The sequence below is a fragment of the Rhinopithecus roxellana genome, chromosome 11 (assembly GCF_007565055.1).
Source record: "Rhinopithecus roxellana isolate Shanxi Qingling chromosome 11, ASM756505v1, whole genome shotgun sequence".
Lineage (NCBI taxonomy): Eukaryota > Metazoa > Chordata > Mammalia > Primates > Cercopithecidae > Rhinopithecus > Rhinopithecus roxellana.
In genome coordinates, this window is record NC_044559.1 from 123,390,660 (window position 1) to 123,410,244 (window position 19,585).

A 19,585-nucleotide genomic window follows, 5' to 3' on the forward strand; every position below is an offset into this window, starting at 1 on the left:
GCTATACCTACAAATTATCCCTACACACAATTCAGAATTTGTGTGGCATTAGGAAGCTGCTTAAAGCAACACTACTAAAGACACTAACAATAAAAGACAACTTTGAAAAGCATATAATTTTTCAGGAGTTCTCAGGAAAAGATCACATTGTAAGACTCCATTATAGTTCCAGCTATGTTTTTATGTATCTGACAGTGGCCGCATCCATGTCCACACAGCACATGCTCAAGCACACTAGGTGGTCACTGAAAACATGGTTGTGGAGTTTAGTGGTGCTTACTGTTGACTCTCCTTTCCAGCCAATCCGTTTCCCCCGGTGTCTCTGAGCGGCCAAGAGTGAGATCTGGATCTCAGCTTCAGGTTCAACTTCACCCAGTCCCTAAGCCAATCCTGCCTAAGGCTTATAGAACATCAGAGCCTCCCTTATCTTGTGGAGGTTGTGGAAAATGTCTTGTCAGTTCAGTAATTCTTGTTCCAAAATACCACTACTATGCCTACCAACATGAACCAGTTATCTTGATTACACAACAAACCATCCCAAAACTCGGCAGTGCAAAATCTCCACTCATTTATCTGGTTATGATTTTCGGTCCTTGCAGTGAGAGTGGGGTGTAGCAGGGGCAGCTGGGATCTGCTCATGTCATATTGGCTGGGCATCCTTGTGCACCTGCAGTCAGGTGGCAGCTCAGCTGGTGACGGGCTAATCTTAGGTGGCCTCACTCACCTGCCTTTTGGCCACCTGGGGCTGTTGGCTAAGGCACTTCAGCTCTCTTCCATGTGGGCTCTCATGTTCCAGGAGGCTGGCCAGGGCTCTATTTCATGATGGAAAAAGCATTTCAAGAAGGCAAGAACAGAAACTACAAGGGCTCGTGAGGCCTTACTCTGAAGTCATGTCCTGTAATGTCCATGCCATTTATTGGGCAAAGCAAGTCACAAGGGCAGTCCAGATTGAGGGGTGGGAAAATAAGCTCCACCTCTTAGTGGGAAGGGGCCTCAAAGAGCATGTGGACATTTTTAACCCGATTTAGTGTTCTTATAGCATTAGGTGATGCCCCCTCTTCTGTATATCGACATCCTTTTTTTTTTTTTAAGAGATAAAAGCTCACTCTGTTGCCTAGGGTAGAGTGCAGTGGCACAATCAAAGCTCACTGCAGTCTCATTAAAGTCTGGGCTCAAGAATCCTCCTGCCTCAGCCTCCCAAGTAGCTAGGTCTACAGGGCACAGCACCATACCTGACTGATTTCTTAATTTATTGTAGTCACAGGATCTTGCTATGTTGCCCAGTCTGGTCTCAAACTCCCGGCCTCAGACAATCCTCCCACCTTGGCCTCCCAAAGCACTGGGATTACAGGCATTAGCTGCAGTGCCAGGCCCCATATATCCACATTCTTTAACTGTGATATTGAATCTAATTTCTGATGGGCATTGGTCAATTCACTGGGTCTAGAGTCCTATTCTGAGTCACAGCCTGTTGCATTCTGGCTGTCCCCTGTTCCTCAGAGAATAAGTGTACCCCTAGAGCCTGGCTGGGCTCTTGTTCCAAACAGAAGCATGTTCTGATCATGACAAAAACACTCTGGGTTTTCTTTGTCCATAAGATCAGAGCACCTATGTTAAAAGATTATTCATCCAACAAATATTTACTGGGCTCCTGTTATGTGTTGCTAGATATTAGATACTTGAGTTTCTGATCTTTTGGAGAGATTGGATATATGCACAGGTAAATTGCATTGCGATGTAATAATTATGCTACAGAAATAGGAATAACAAGCTGAAGGGCACCAAAGGCTAGGGAAGCTTGACAAAAGAGGGGATCTGTAAATTGGGTCATTAAGACTGAATAGCAATTTGTCAATTAATAGTAAAGAAAGGACTTTCAGGTGAAAGAAACTGCAAAGTTATGGTGAGAAACTAGATCAGATTTAGAAAAACCTAAGCCCTCCATGTGCACATGGAGGAAGGCAGAGGGAGGCAAGACTCGGGAGGTTGGTTAAGTTATACGGGAACCACCTAAGTAGAGGGGTTGGGTTTTTATCCTGCAGGTGTTTTTATCCTCCTAGGTGTTCCCAGACTTGGCTGATCCTCAGATAGCTGGGATGTCAGCCCAGACCAATGAATCAGGAGAACCTTGTAGCCTGGGAGTCTGATTATTAAAAACTACCCTGGTTCCTGTGATGACCAGCCATGCTGGGAGGCATGCTGTCATCTAACAGGGGAGCTCACAGAAGGGCTTAAAATAGGGAAAGGGAGGCGATGACATTGAGGTTTTGGATGAATGAGCCCAGCAGCCGTGTGGAGTTGCATGGCAGTGTGGAGAGAATGAGAAACCAGAGGTAAGGCTGGTGCAGTGACCTAAGGAAGACAGCAGTGGTGAGGGTCTGCACAAGGAACACAGTTCTACAGGGAAGAGGAGAGTCAGGCTGAAGAGACATTTCTGTGGAAGAATCACCTAAATTTTATAGGGAAGAAGGTAAGGGAAATAAGAGAAATAAAGAAGAACACTACGATTTCCAGCTCTGAATTGTAAGTAGACAGGAATGCCATTAGATGGGGTCCGGCATTTAGAAGAACTGACTTGAAGACAAATGAGGAGCGTTTCATCTCAGACATGTGGAATTTGAGATATCAATGAGACACCAGGGTGGATTTGTCCACATAATAGTTGGAAATGTGGATTTAAAGCTTACAAAGTAGGTAAAGAGCCCTAAATGTAAAGACATCCGCTAAGAGATGGTAGTGGAAGACATGGCAGTAAATGAGGTGACCAGGCACCACGCAGAGTTCTAGTTCTCAGACTCTGAGGTGCGCAAGAATCATCTACGAATGCTGCAGAAGATGCACTCCTTGAATCTCTCCCGGGAGATTCTTCTTGCAGAAGATGCAAGAGGTCAGGGATGTGACAAAGGGATGAATATTTGTAAGCAGAAGTCTACAACCATATTCTTAAGAAACACAGATGTAGACAGAACACAAGGAAATGTCTGAGATAATTGCAGAGAGCACCAGAAAATAAGAGAGGCAAAGAAGGAGAATCTGGCATTAGGCAGTGTTGTGGGCTCAATGACGCCTCCCGCCAAATTCATATGTCAAAGTCCTCACCCCTGGTACCTGGCAATGTGACTGTATTAGAAGATATGACCTTTAAAGAGGTAATTACAGCAAAATGAGGTTACATGGGTAGCCAATGTGATAGGTGTCCCTATACATGCAAGAAATTTGGACACAGATATCCAGAGAGGGATGACTATATGAAGATACAAGAAAAAGATGGCCATCTGCAAGCCAAGGAGAGGCCTCAGAAGAAATCAACCCTACTGACACCTTGATCTCAGACTTCCAGCCTCCAGAACTGTGAGGAAATAAGTCTAGGTTGCATAAGCCACTTGCCCTGTGGTACAGGGTTGTGGGAGCCCTGGCAGACTGTTAGAGAAGCTAAGGTGAAAAAGCAGGAAAGTCAGAAATGAAAGCAAGAGAAAGTGTACCACAAAGATGTGGGAAGGCATGGTCCACCATGTCTCATTCCACAAAGAGATCAATGACAAAGAGACCTGGGAAGAGGATAATTGTGAGGTGATGTTAGCAAGACCAGCATTAGCAAAATGATAAGGCCATAAGGAGGAGATGACTGGAAGCTGGGCACACAGGGAGCTGTGGACTCCTCTTTCTAGAAGTGTAGCAATTGTGAACTGGGCTTTAGGTTGAGGCCTTGAGGCAGGGCACACTTGAGGATAAATGTTTTTAAGATGGAAGAGCTAAACATATTTGAGAATAAGAAAAAGGACCATCAAATAAGGCTATATGGAAGACTTTTTAAAAGTTTTTAAGTCTGGGGTCAACTAGAAAGGTGGAAGGAAGCTAGAACACCAGGGTAGATAGAGAAGAAGGAGAAAGGAAGGAAGAATGAGGAGAAGTGGTATAAAGTATGGGAGAAAGAGGAGGTTACACTTTTTTCTACCACAGAGAAGCAGAAAAAAGATGGATGAAATGATAAATGAATTTGACATGGAAGATGGGCAGGGAGGAAGTTGACAATCTGTGCTCCTGAAAATAGGCATATTCTGTTCTAGTAACATAAAAGGTGGGTTATCAGCTGGGAGAATTAGAGTCTGTGGGTGGGTGAATTTTTCTTTAGATTAACTGTACACACTTTGAATGGGAACCTGTATGCTTGCAGTGAAGTGTGATGACGTGGGATAACCTAACTTTATCCAATTCCCCAAATAAACAAAAGGGACCTTGGGCCCACCAACTTCTATCATTTTCTCTTCAGTGGACTAATTGCATCTGAAATTGGTCCAACCTGGCTGCACAAGGAACTCTTTGGTCAACACAATACATAAAATTCAAGGGTACGAGATGAGAAAGAGAACTGTTTGGGCATGCGAGTGTGCAGCCATTTTATACAATTGAGGATGGGCTTTCCTGCATTCAGCTTCCAGCTCTTCATCGAGTTTCCTATCTATGTCAATACAGTTGTGGGTAGCAACCAGAGAGGCAAAAATAAAGAAAATTTAGTGTTTGATCTTATACAGGTCATAATCTAATAGGAAAAAGAGAAATTGCATTCAGCATAAGTGCTGTCTTGGAGGAGGGCCTTAGAGCCCTCAGTGGCTTCTTTCACTCCTGATACTCACTCACCTCGTGGTAAGTGCTTTGCTCTCCATTAGTCACTACTTATGAAATCGGCTGCTCTAATGGGGTCCCCTGAAAGTTTTTACAAAGGGCTTCAAGACCAAAGTAGTGAATTCCTAATAATGGAATTTCAGACTCTGTAACAACTGAGTGCAGTTTGGAGGAAACAGGTGTTACTTGATGCCTGTCAACCTCTCTGGGTCCACGGATGTATCAGGACCCAGGGTTTGACCGACCTGTCACATGGTCTGACAGCGCCTACAGTGGTTGAAATCGGGACCACCCAGGCGCACCCAGGACCCACTGGCATCTTTCACTGTCAGGGTGGCCATCTTGTCCTTGCCATGCAAAAAGCATCCCACTCCTCAGATCAACCACATTTGTAGCTGGCCGATCTATTTCTTGGCAACAAGAAGGCAAGCTGTTGCGTCTGCCAGCCTTCCCCACCTGTCATGTGTCTCGCTCCCCAAACAGCTGGTGAAAACCAATATCACACGGAGCGCCAGCCCCTGCTGTGATGGTGGACTTGGCCGGGGAATTAAACACACACATGTTCATTCAGGCTCCTTCTGATTTTGCAAACACATTGTGACAAGTAGCACACCATCCTGAGAAGAACCACAAAGACTTTGGTTTTCATTACATGAAACGCCTCTGGTTAAAAATAAAAAGAGAGAGAGAGAGAGAGAGAGAGAGAGAGAGAGAGAGAGAGAGAGAGAGAGAGAGAGAGAGAGAGCGCGAGCTATTTTTTTAAGCATCATGCAGTATCGGACTGCAGATTTTGGGTGGAGCCCCATGCACCCTGCCTGGAGGGTCTGTGTGCACCACTCTTCAATGCTCTGAGCTGAATTCTGCCTTGAGTTAGGCCAATCCTCCTAGCAGCAGGAAGCCAGAATGGGAATCTTTTCCCAGACATAGCCCAGCAGGGCTAAAATTTTCCCAGGCAGAGGAGTAAAACGATGGTCTTCCCTTGTCTCTGGCTCCATTTATCTATAAGGCAGCTATTTGACATGTTGCATTCCTCTGTTGTAAATAAATCCAATGATGTGAGCCTTCCAGGTTATAGTTTTACTGTCAACTATCAGGTGTCATAATCTGTATCTTGATACAATAAATTTAAGACTCTAGATCTAGTTGGATCCACCTGTCAAAATAGCCGGGCTGTGCCAATGAATATTGCCTTAAAGAGACAAGCGGCATAAAAATCAATAAACGTTTTGTTTAGTTACCGTGATTTTTAGGGTACCTTGCAAGGAGACAAGAAAAACAGCAAAAGGTAGACACATGGAAGTCCTTTTTGTCACTTTCTATGCCTAAGTGTTCCACTATTCTCTGCTGAAACACACTTATTGGAATCTGTTTTAAATATTCTCAACCTGTTTTTTCTGCAGCCGCCATCACCCCTTCCACTCCTTAGATTTACCTTGTGGTATCTTTATGCTAGTCCTAGAAAACCTGCATGCAGGGAACACCCAGTGATTTATACATAAATGTGCGGTGAAGCCAATGTGACTCCTGTTTCCCTTGCATTTTCAACCTGATCTCTAAGCCAAGAAAGGAGAGGGAGACTTTGACCTTGTCTTATTTACTTTTGATTACTTTTCTTTGCCTATGAAGTAAAGTCCAAATTCCTTAACATTCAGTCAACAAACATTTGAGCCCTTAACATTTTTATAGTATGGTCCTAATATATAGTATAATCCTATACAAAAAAAAAAAAAGTCTCTATCTACGGAAGATATGGCAGACAAACCACAAATGTTTCCTGAAAAAACAAGAGAGTGACCCAAAGGGTAAAAAAAAAAGCACATATTATTTCCCTATTTGTGTGAGTGGTCTCATTGTAGAGATAAAATATTTATTTTAGAGTTATCATAACCATGTTTAAATCAATTAAGAAATAGGTAAGGAGCAGGAAGATGGAAATTTAGAGTACGTTCATTGCTGTGAATAACTGGGTTGGAAAATGTGTGTTGTGAGGCAATAATGGACTTTCTAACACAAAACCCCAGAATAAGACAAACCCACCTAGTCAAAAACACACGTTGAAGTTGTCCCCAGGAACCTTCTCAAGCAAAGAAGCAAACTATAATATCTGGCAGCCTGGCTCCGGAGAGAGGAGGAAAGGGGAAAGGGCCAAGCTATGCCCACCCAGTTTTTTATCCCAGTCTCACCAATCAGCGTGAGAAGCCAGAGTGTTCAGGGAAAAATTCCTCCCTCCTGGAAACAAGAGGAGCTGGGAATAAGTGTTCCTCTCCCATTATAATTCATCATGAAAGCTGTCCAACACAATATGTGATTACCTGACAAAGGACTAGTGTGGACAAGAATTTTAGGGGAGGTACCATGCTGGAGTAAGGGAACAAACCAGTTCAAAGGGAGTCTCAAACTGAGTCTCAAAGGGAGGATTTGAATGGAAGAAGAGGCATTCTTAGGACTGGAGGTAAGGTTTGGAACAGTGTTGGGGGAAGCTGAAAGTGAGCATAGAATTATCCAGCCTGACTTCCCCTCCCCATCCCTATCTCAACAGGCTCCAGCCACACCATTCACACTCATCACTCCCTACACATGCCTCTCACGTCCCAGTCCCTGAATCTCTGGCCGCACTGGTTTGTGTGGCTGCCTGCCCTCCCACCTCACCTCTACCTGTAGGTGCTCTAAATATCCTCCAACATCCACCTCAAAGGCTGCTCCTCCAGAACACACTTCCAGACCTCCTTGCCAAACCCTCCCTAAACGAAATTCTGTGCTCAACTCCTGGATCTCGCCTGGATTTTCCTCCTGGCACTTATCATATTCTGTACTCTTTCTTAGTCATTATTAAATATACCTGTCTCCCTAACAATACTATAAAATGTGACCAGACATGGTGGCTCAAGCCTGTAATCCCAGCACTTTGGGAGGCCAAGATGGGCAGATCCCTTGAGGTCAGGAGTTTGAGACCAGCCTGGCCAACATGGTGAAACCCCATCTCTACTAAAAATACAAAAATTAGCCAGGCATGGTTGTGGACGCCTATAATCCCAGCTACTCTGGAAGCTGAAGCAGGAGAATAGCTTGCACCAGCAATGCGGAGGTTGCAGTAACCTGAGATGGCACCACTGCACTCCAGACTGAGCAACAAGAGTGAAACTCCATCTCAAAAAAAAAAGACTATAAAATCCAGTAGGATAAAGAACCTTTCTTTTTATCCCTCAAAAGTCTAGGATCGCCTGTGTTCAATGAATGTATTTTTAATTATAGGAATCTCAAGCATTGGAGTATTACTTGGATAAAAATTAATCTTTTTAGTTTCTGAAAAATTCTTCATAACCACACATTTTAAAGGAAACAGAAAAGCTTCACCAGCCCTGCCTTGTTTGTCTTATAATTAACAAAAGAGCAAGTTAGGCCTTTTAAAAAACTGCAAGTTGGATTCCCAAACTCAACTGCTATCACGATCTCTAGCTCAAATGTGAAATTAACTCAGGTGTCCTTAATGGTAGGAAAAAGCCTTTAGGCACAGGGAAAACTATTTATGGCTACTTTGGACTTTAAAATTATTATGATTTATTAAAGATACTAATCAAAACTCTTTACATTTTACCTAAGCTTTTAAATTTAATTTATAATTCAATAAAGATCTTTAAAGATTTATAATCTTATATATCTTAATTATGTATAACATATTATGTATAATATGATAAATTTAGAAACCATTCATAAGGAGTCTTCTACAACTTCATCAATTGCCTTAAACTGCATACCAAAATGTAATATGTTTGATTTCTCTTATGTTCCTCAACTGCCTCTAAGCACTAGAACCTTTCTAAAATATATTTTTATAAATGAAATAAATGTAATGCATAAGCTTGACAAATTTTAGATTTTATTAATATATTAAAACTGTTTACACAATTAGTAAACTTAGAACTTTTGAAGCACAATAATGTCAACTATATTTTACATTTGAATCATGAGGCCTATTTGTTAGATATCTTGATTTGGCCACTATTTAAATTGCCCAAACATGTACAAATAGATGATTCTTAAATAGGGCATTGTGGGTCAGGTTTACTTAGTTATTTCTATAACTATGCTCATCATTCCCAGGATTAAATGGTGTTTATGGATTTCCACACAAGTGGGGGTTTCCAGCTTGTTCCAATTCAGTTGACTAAGATTAATTATTAACCAGAGAAATTTGGGGCTGAGGTGCACAAGAAATCAGTTTCTTACCCGAGAAACTGATAAATCGTGTGGAATCTTAGTCATTGTATCAGTGAATCTAACATCCTACAGAAGACTAGGCCTCCCAGCTGACAACCCTGGACTAAAATTCCATATTACTTAATTCTTCCCTCAGATTTGAGCTCTTTTCATCTCTTTTCAGGCACAGTTAACTTCCTTCTCTGCTTCTTTGGGCTATATCATCTGATTTCAGTAGATCGGATTCAAGAATATTTTTTTCTTTTATTTTTTCCTGTTCTGTGAAGACCTCCACTTTTTTTTTTTTTTTTTTTTTTTCACTGCAGCCTCAACATCCTGGGCTTAAACAGTCCTCCCACCTCAGCCTGGGACCACAGGCTGAGTAGCTGGGACCACAGGCACGTACCACCACACCTGGCTAATTTTTTACAACATTTTTGTAGAGACGGGGTATCACTCTGTTAAATAGAGTATTGTGGGTCAGGTTTACTTAATTATTTCTATAACTATGCTCATTATTCCCAGGGTTAAACAGTGTTTATGGATTTCCAAACAAATGGTGTTTCCAGCTTGTTCCAATTTAGTTGACCAAGATTAATTATTAACCAGAGAAATTTGGGGCTGAGGTGCAGAAGAAATCAAACTCCTGGGCTTCAGCAATCCTCCTGCCTCAGCCTCCCAAAGTGCTAGGATTACAGGTGTGAGCTGCCGTGCCTCACCCCCAATTCTTAAAGATAGTAATATGACACCTCGTTGGGTTCTACATATCTCTCATGGCTTTGTGAAACTCTTTAGTTATAATAGTAAAGTCACGCTATTAAAGACAAACACACGGAAAAGACGTTTTACACCGCAGCTCCTGACCTTACTCAAACTGGACTCCCTCTTTGAATACTGATGTTCCCTCCCTTGCTCTGCTTTTTCCATAGCACCTACCACCTTCAAACATGATGTAACATAACGTCACTTGATTATTAAGTTTTCTCCCCACCAACTAGAATATGAACTCCATGAGGGCAGAGAGTTTTGCTGTCTTGCCCAATGATACATCCTTGCACCTAGAACAGTGCTTGACAGTTATTAGGCACTCAGCAAAGATATGTTGAATCACTGATTATGAGAGAAATGCAAATCAAAGCCCCAATGACACACCATCTCACACCAGTCGGAATGGCGATTATTAAAAAGCCAAGAAACAACAGATGCTGGCGAGGCTGTGGAGAAAAAGGAATGCTTTTACACTGTTGGTGGGAATGTAAATTAGTTCAACCATTGTGGAAGACAGTGTGGCAATCCCTCAAAGATCTAGAAGCAGAAATACCAGTTAACCCAGCAATCCCATTACTGGTTATATACCCAAAGGAATATAAATTTTTCTATTATAAAGATACAAGCATGCATATGTTCACTGCAGCACTATTCACAATAGCAAAGACATGGAATCAACCCAAATGGCCATCAATGATAGACTGAATAAAGAAAATGTGGCACATATACACTGTGGAATACTATGCAGCCATAAAAAGAAACAAGATCACGTCCTTTGCAGGGACATGATCATTATCCTCAGCAAACTAATGCAGGAACAGAAAACCAAATACCACATGTTCTCACTTACAAGTGGGAGCTGAACAATGAGAACACATGGACACATGGTGGGAACAACACACACTGGGGCCTGTCAGGGAGGGGTGGGGGCAGAAGAGCATCAGGAAGAATAGCTAATGGATGCTCTGCTTAATACCTGGGTGATGAGTCGATCTGTGCAACAAACACATGTTTACCTATGTAATGAACCTACTACACATCCTGCACATGTACCCTGGAACTTAAAATAAAAGTTGATGCAAATAAAGAGAAAACATGTATATTAAAGCAATGAAAAAAGAAAATCCATTTACCACAATTACCACATTTTCAAAATTACCTTTGTGTCTTGGTGACCAGGGTCTAAGATATACTGTTTTATTTTCTTTTTTTAAGACGGAGTCTCGCCTTGTCGCCCAGGCTGGAGTGCAGTGGTGTGATCTCGGCTCACTACAAGCTCCGCCGCCCAGGTTCAAGTCATTCTCCTGCCTCAGCCTCCTGAGTAGCTGGGACTACAGGCACCTGCCACCACGCCCGGCTAAATTTTTGTATTTTTAGTAGAGACGAGGTTTCACCGTGTTAGCCAGGATGGTCTTGATCTCCTGACCTCGTGATCCTCCTACCTCAGCCTCCCAGAGTGCTGGGATTACAGGCTGTTTTCTTAAAGTAGAAATATAAAAGCTACACTACTGGAACATCAATAAAAGCCCAAAGCCTGATGTGTAAACATGTTAAATATGTTATTTCTATTGCACAGGGGATTGTTCAAACCCTTGAGTTTGCTAACAGTGTTAAACAGAGCCAAGAGTCAAAAAAAAAAAAAAGAAAAAAGAAGGTATGACTATAAGCTGGATTGGCTACATAATTTGCAGAGCCCATAGTAAAATAAAAATATAAAGCCCTTGTTCAAAAGTTGTGAAGAATTTCAACATGGCAACAGTGGAGTATTAGACCAAGTATGGGCCCCATCTAACTAAGCACAGGGTCCTGTGCAACAACACAAATCATGCACCCATAAAGCCGGCCCTGAATGTGAGTGCGTATATGTACATGTGGTGGCACATGGTGCATGGAATGGTAATCATTTTCGTGCATGTTTCTGACCTACTTCATTGTAAACTTGTGGACAGGGTTTCCATCTTCTTCATCTTTCTACCTCCAATACTTAGCACCGTGCCTGGCAACAAACCAGTAGATGTTTGCTGAATGCATATAGAGATGGTTATAAAAGAATGCTCTGATAAAGAGAATTTCAAATTCAGAAAACACTTTTAGTCTCTGTTATCCCATGGGTGCACTATAGGCACCACTAAAGGTATAAGGTATTTTCAGTATTCACATCTTATTTGGGAATCCTCGGGTCTGGAATCATTCTCGAAAACATCCAATAAAGAATCATTAGCTATACTTAGAGCACCTCTCTTTTCACAGAGAGAACTGGCACCAAGCAAGAGCAAGGAACCAGACACCAGTTATGGAAAATGTATCCCCACATCATATCATGGGAGCCTAGTTCACAGACACTGCCAATGGAAATTGCAGAAATAGATCAACTGCAAAATGTTACATAGGGGGCCCAAGTGCTACATTAATTATCAGTGAATAAATTACACGTAAAATTTGAGAACATGTTTTCATCAAATAAGTATTTGTGAAGGTAAATTTTAGCTTATGCCATATGCATAATTTGGTTGCATTGCTACCATATGAATAAGTACCTTCATAAAGGTAATTTGTGAACAAGTCAAGCAGACAAAATAATTGTTACTAGTATTTAGTTTTGTCCTTAAACACAGAGCTCAGTAAGATCTCTTTCTATTGACATTTTATCCTCTGTATCCCTAAAATAATCTAAATCATTTAATTACAGAATTAATCAGTAAGGATTTAAAACTAAGCTGGAAAGGCGTGAAACAGGATGGATGGAGCGGAGCGATGCTGTTCCCCACGGTGAGAAAGAGAGAAAGTCTTGCATCACCAAGGGCGAGTCTGGGTGACTGAGAGGTCATAACTTGATGAGTGAAGATAGAGTCAAGACAGAAAAATAAAGTCAAGAAAGCCAGTGCTGCTGGGGAAACAAACATGCAAAGCATAACTCACAGTTCTGGCAAACCCCCCATATTTTCAGTCTCTGTCAGGACATAAATCAGATTTGTAGTTAACCATTTGACCGTTTACCTGAGGTCAGTAAGTCTCGGGGAAAAGCATGTTCATGCATGCCTCCTTAGTGGGTTCTAGAATTCTTCCCTCTTCCATTCCCCAAATGTTTATCAGTCTAATGTCTGAGCAGGGGAATGCAGAGCAGGCAAGATGTATAGAGAGGCCCCAGGAAGGGAAGTCTGTTCATCATTCCTTGTGTCACTAAGACAGCACTGCAGAAGAGGTAAGCACAGAGCACAATGGATGAGAGGCAATTTTTTTTTTTTTTTTTTTTTTGAGATAGTTCCGTTGCCCATGCTGGAGTGTCGTGGTACGACCTTGGCTCACTGCAACCTTCATCTTCCAGGTTCAAGTGATTCTCCTGCCTCAGCCTCCTGAGTAGCTGGGATTATAGGCATGTGCCACCACACCCAGATAATTTTTCTATTTTTAGTAGAGATGGGGTTTCACCATGTTGGCCAGGCTGGTCTTAAAACTCCTGACCTCAAGTGATCATCCACCTCGGCCTCCCAAAGTGCTGGGATTACAGGCGTGACATCTCCACGGGATAGGGAAAAGCCAGAGGGAGCCTCTTAGCCTCCCAGAACACAATCACATCCAGGAGGTACTTCTTTCTTCTATCTCTGTCATAGCAGGCAGGACCAGCAGACCCAGAGTGGTTGGAGCAGAGGAAGCGGGAGGGTCTTGCACAAGGTGTTTAAAGCAGAAGACAGCAGCGGCTGAAGCAGCACAACACAGTGACATCCTGGGAGAGAGTCCAGGGAGCTCACTCAGCTTAGCGGGCTTGGAGATCCAGAGTGAGCTGCAAGATGTCCCCATGAGTCTGTGTCCTTGCCTGTAAGATGGACCAGGAGCTTTCTGCACCATCTTCACTTACTTAACAAACATGATGGTTCGTCTGCAGTTTTCTAGTAAATACAAAGGTTTGTTAGGTTTTCCTTTGAAGATAAAGTGTTTGCATAAAACATAAGGGAAAAACTGCACTCCAGTTGCTGGAAGAATGCTGCCTTAAATAATTTGCAAATCCTAAATAAATAAAGAATACTTTCTAAAATGTCTTTCAGAACAAAATGGAAATAAAAATACAAAAAGAATTCAACTCACAAATAAGGTCAAGCAAGATTTGAGGACAAAAAAAATCAAAGACTCAACGTAATATAATGCAGGGAAATTTTTGGCAAGCAGAAGAAAATGTGGAAGTACTTTGTCTCTCTTACAACCCAGCCCTAGGCTAGACATGAAAATCCGGTAATGATAAATTAGACTAACCCAATAAGTGGGTGTATGTACACCTGACATTTGTATCAATAGGATATACACTAGACACAAATTATCCAGACTGTAGTTCTGCAAAGACTAGTTAGAAAAAAGATCAAAGCCTATTTGAAGTGCAAGAATTGTAATTTTAAAATTAAGAGAAAGGACAACAGATTAAATTGAGTAGTTCCTGTTGCCCACTATGATAAACCTTCAAAGTCCTCATTACTCTTTCTTCTAAAATCAACAAGCAGGACAACAAAAGAGAAGGGAGTGGGTGGTGTGTTGCTCTGTCTTTACTGGGGGAAGGGAAGTCTAGTGGGAATTTAGAAGGAAGCCACTTCTCAATCTTCTGGCCCTACAAGGATGCAAATCACTTCACATTTTCACCCCTAATAAATTTATGTAACTTGCCCAAATATGGGATTGCTATCCTTGCCAAAGTTACAAAACAATGCCTCTACATTCCACTCAATACACAATTGGAATTCAGGAGAGTAAGTGAATGTATCTCAATTGTCCCACAGTTCCTAGCACCCTTGGGATTTCTTCCTTTATTTTATGTAATATCCTTTATAGATACCAGAGCAGTGTGTTCCCACAGTTAAGGCAGAATAAGTATCTGATGAGTGAACACATGAGCCAAAGAAGAAAAGAATGTGGGAACCGAAGAGAAACTCATTGATAATGATGATGGGTTACAGGAATGTTTAAATCCATCCTCTGGCTTCTCCTCACTTCTCCAGGTTTCCAGTCTTGCCAACCTCTCCAGCCCTCCTCTGATACCTCCAATTTCTGGGCTCTTTTGCCAGGGAGAGGTGGCCAAAAGAATGATGCTTAAACACATCAATTGTATTACGTTTAAGAAAATTTATCAAAATGGATAAAAATTTGTTTTTAATCTGATGCTAAATCAGGAATATAAGTCTTCTTTATTCCTTTAATTCTTTCTCAATTTCATGTTACTAAAATAACAAAGAAATGGCTGTGGCACTATTAACCATCTTTGGTTCCTCTGCCTGCAGCCTCAAATTGTCAGTGGCATTGCAACAAAACATACAAAATCTTGTGCTCCAACAATTTGATTTTTTCCTACTTCCTCTATAAGTTAGTTTGTATGATTTCCCCACAGAGCCTCTCTTTTAGTTTTACCCCAGCCGAGACCCTAAAATGTTTTTCTCGTAACCCCCTCTCCTTTCCCTCTCCAATGCCATTTAGATGCTACCTGTGATTTCATGACTCACACATTCCTTCCTCTGACTTGCTGTAACTTTTCAAGAAACACAGCTCAGCCCTTACTGTGTGCTGCTACTCCGGAGTTTCCTCTGATGATCTAGTAAGTCGTTGTTTTGCTTGTGCTTGCATGCAGAACTCATGCTTACTTGCTAATCTATTAAAACCACAGATCTGTCTCTGTTTTCCAAGAGAAATATTCTCAGTGTTATAATTTGTTCCATATCATGTTGGTTCTCTCCAGCAAAAATGACATCCAAGGTCACAGCTTTCTGAGTTTCTACATCCTTAAAACTCTGTGACACAGCACTTCTGCATTAAAAGAAGCAGTTATGTTTCTCACCAAATTGGGATCCTCTCTGTTGAACAAAAATTTACAACATTCTTGCATTGGGCATCATTTCAATTCACTTTGTCATTTTTCTTTCATTTGCATATTTATATGCCCAACAACACTTAATAAACACCTGTGTGTAAGATACTTTTTAAAGTCATTTCCCTTTTTTTTCTGGAGAATGTCAATACACTGAAAATAATTTTGTCTGATAGATGTTGCATAAACACATAGGTACAAATGACAGAGAAGCCACAGCAAATGACAGCTCTGGATCTGCAATGTGGTTCTCAGAATCAGCCCACTGCTTTAAACTTCATATGCTGTAAGTTTACAGCTGCACTGGCTAAGTCCACGTTGCTGCCTGACATCACCAGTGTCTACAGAAGAAGGTCTCCTGACAGTGTGTTGACAAAATATGCTCAATTAGGGTTGATTAGGTCCATTTGGCATTTGTTTCCATTTGTGTCTGCCTTTTGATGTCTAGAAAAGTGCCTCTTGTTAACCAAGTCACCCTGTTTGAAAGAAACTCCCTCTGATTTGGAGCCTTGCGTGGCCAGACTTGCTTCCTCTCCTTTCACTCGGTTTAAGTGAGGTCTGGTCTGTAACTTCAGGCTGCAGACTTAAAGGGGTTGACCAGAGAAGGGAAGGAAGGAAGAAACCTGGGACCGTCCCCTCTGCTCCTGGATGCTGCTTGAATGGCTTCTTGGTCCATTAGTATGTTTGTTTTCTGTTTTAAATCTTCATCTTCTCTGTTTCTCACCAACCACTTCATGGATTATTTGAGGGTGGAGTTGTAGTTTTTACAAGGAGTAATTTCACCTGAGACTTTTATGATCATTGAGAATCTAGCCCTGGAGGAGTGGAGTCAGGAAGCCTGAGTTCCAGCCGCGACTGTCAAAAATTAGCAAAACACAACAGCTGAGGTGAATATTAGCATTACATGTCATTTAATCATCAAGTTAATTTTTCCCTTTTTACAACAAAATCAAACAAAAGAGAAAACAAGAAATTGAGGTAATTTATAGAGAGACATACAACAGGTTAAAAAAATAACATGAATAATGTAAGAATATGTAAGAAAAGATGAACAAAATTAACAATATACAAAATGTAAAACTACAATGCTAGTCGGGTTTTTAATTAGTTGCAAGGATTCCTGGCAATCAAAGCAAGAAATATTACTTAGATCTTATTTTCTCAAGTCTCTTATCTGTAAAGTTGGAACAAAAAAACACATCGAAATTATTAGGTGATCATGGGTGTAAACGTTTCTTCCCTAGTGTCTAACACTGACTAACCATTCAAAAATTAAATTTGAATTTAAATATTTCTTGGGCACCTGCTACATAGCAAAGCCACTTTAAGAGTTTTAACTTCTGTATAATGTCAAGATGTTATTTTATTAACTTGTATATTAGAGCTACAATATGTTAATATATTTATTGCCTCTAATTATCTCATTACCAACAGTGGCTAGCAAGCGGGTCACAGTACAATTTTTATTTTCCTATGAAGAATTTGGAATTTTTAAAATCACCTTCACTATTTCTATAAATCTAGGAAAAACTTGTTTCAATAGACATTTATACAGCAAAAATATGTAATCTTTAATGTAGTCTTCAATGATATCACATATTTCTAGTTCATATTTTATAAAAGTTGGAATAAGCTTTATTTTTCTGGTAGTTTTTCTTATTTAATGAATAATTAACAATTAATCATTTGATTATTCAATACACACAGACAAAAAACACACTCACACAGAATATACACCTACACACGCATACATATACACACATACACATGCAAACACTCAGTAATGGCTAGAATTGATAATTAACATTTCAAAGATGAAGACATAAAAGTTTGAGATGACTGAATTTATTTACAGCGCATCCGCTTCGTCCAAATACAGAGGAAACTGCCTTGCACATCTCACATTAACCTTACTATAGCTTGCTGTTGTTTGTGGTTTAATCTACACATGACAAACACTTTATCTTTGTTACTTTCCTGGATTTTTACATGTGCTGAACTTAGACAGCTGGGCATTGCTCTGTCAAATCCTATCACGCTTTGAAAAGAAACTTTCAGAGTCCGTATTGAAAGATTAAACTATTTCTCACTATATTATTTAATTTTTAATATTTTGGGAGAGACCACAACTTCAGAAAAGTCTGAAAGGGGTGATTGTTAGACCTAGAAATTGTACTTTTGCTACTGGGAAGTGGGGGAGGCTGAATAATCTTCCTTTCAACAGGCTTCTAAGAATGTCTCTAATGCACTTTGGTAATGTCCTTTAGTGCTACACTGCTCCTCTCTCCACTGGCCCCAAGACTGTGACTCTGTTTAATAAGCATGAGATAGTAACAATCACACCAGATTGTCCATCGGTAATTTGAGACTCCTGGAAGAAAAGTAATACACAGTAGCTTATGTTGGACTTCAATAGCTGACTTTCTTTCAGAGTGTTGGTGACAGAGGAGATGTTTCTCATGCCCTGTCTGAATGGCATGTTCAGTCAGGCAAGTGTGAGTACAAACCTCAGGACTTGTTAATAGTAAGAGTCTGGGCAAACAGTTTAACCACATTAAGCCTAATCTTCCCTGTTTAAAAAATAAAGATAATACTTCATAACCCACAGGATGCATTTGAAAGTGACTGGCCCATAACAGGCTCTAAAAAGAGTAGTTTGCTTTTCTCAATTTATTATTCATGGTACCAAAACAATTATTGCAGGGAAAATGTCTTATAGAGACAAAGAAATGATTTAATTGTTAATTAAATTGTTAATTTAAATTAAATAATTTAATTTAATTTTTACTCTTCAACTGTCTGCTTTAGTAAATTCAAAAGAGTCTTAGAAAAGGTTAAAAGGTTTTCAAACTAAAAGCATCTTTTTATTGATCGCAATATTGTTAGTAATTAATAATAGCATCTTGATCAGTTCTAGATTTTTGCCTAACAGAAAAGTAATGTTATTTGTTGAACAAGAAATTTAAAAGATAATGTAATCCCTTATTAATTTTGGAGCATTTTTCAGCTGTTAGTTTGGAATAAACGTTACAGAATGTTTAACCCTGCCCCCTAGCAATACATCACCCAAACATAGATTATTTTGGCAACAAAAAGAGGCAATGTTTGTGAATTGTGTACAAGTGATAGTTTTGACTTGCTTTTGGTTTCTGCTACATCTGCTTCTATGTAAGAGATAGTCTAGTTCATTTGAGTGTCCGTGACAGTTCATCTGAAATCTGGTGGGGGCGAAAGCGCCAGCAGCTGCGGCGAACTTCAGATAGACAGCGGGACTTCTATTGACAGCATGACAGCAATGGCTTCTCAATTACCTGGAATTCAGTGGCTCCAAGTGGTTGCATTTTCCCCCCAAACTTGAGCCAATAGTCTCATGAATAGATTTAGAAAATTACAGCATCATATATTTACAAAAACTTTGACACGAATCCTCTTTCTTTCAAATGTGATTCACTCTTTTGATAAGTGGCTGGTAGGTGTTAGGCTTGATTTATGCTAAAAATCAATTCCATTGTTGTAATCCAATCTAAATGATATGGATATTGACATCTGCACAATGTCGAGTGCCTGTCTGGGCAGGTCATTAGTTGTTTCTATATCCTACTAAATGCTCAAACAAAAAACAAATTTTGTCAAATAATCATTTCCCAAGAAACTTTCATGTAGAGATATAGCCCTAGTCAAACTGCAGATGCAATGTAAGGATTCACATTGACTTAGTATCAGAAATGAAAAGGGATGTAAAAACCTGTGATTATTATTTTTAGGAAGTAAAAGATCCAATTTAAGATGTTTACCCCAGATACCATGGAAAGAAGCAAACGGTGTCAAGAAAAACCTGACTCTATCCAAGATAATCATGATTAAATAATGTGTCTGGGAATGTGCACCATTACCCTGCAAAAATTCAAACCATTATAGACATTTCCATAATTATGTCTTACATATTTCCTTTACTGGAAAAGTTGAGTTCTTTTTTTTTTATTTATTTATTTATTTTTTGTCCTATTTCTGTTATTTAGATTTTGTTTCCTTTCAGGAAAACAGAAGAAGGATGAGAGAAGATAAAATATATTATGTATTTCTTTCTTAATTCCATTTAAATCTTTAGAATTCAACCCATCATACCTCCTCCTAAAGCTTCAAACCCACTTATTA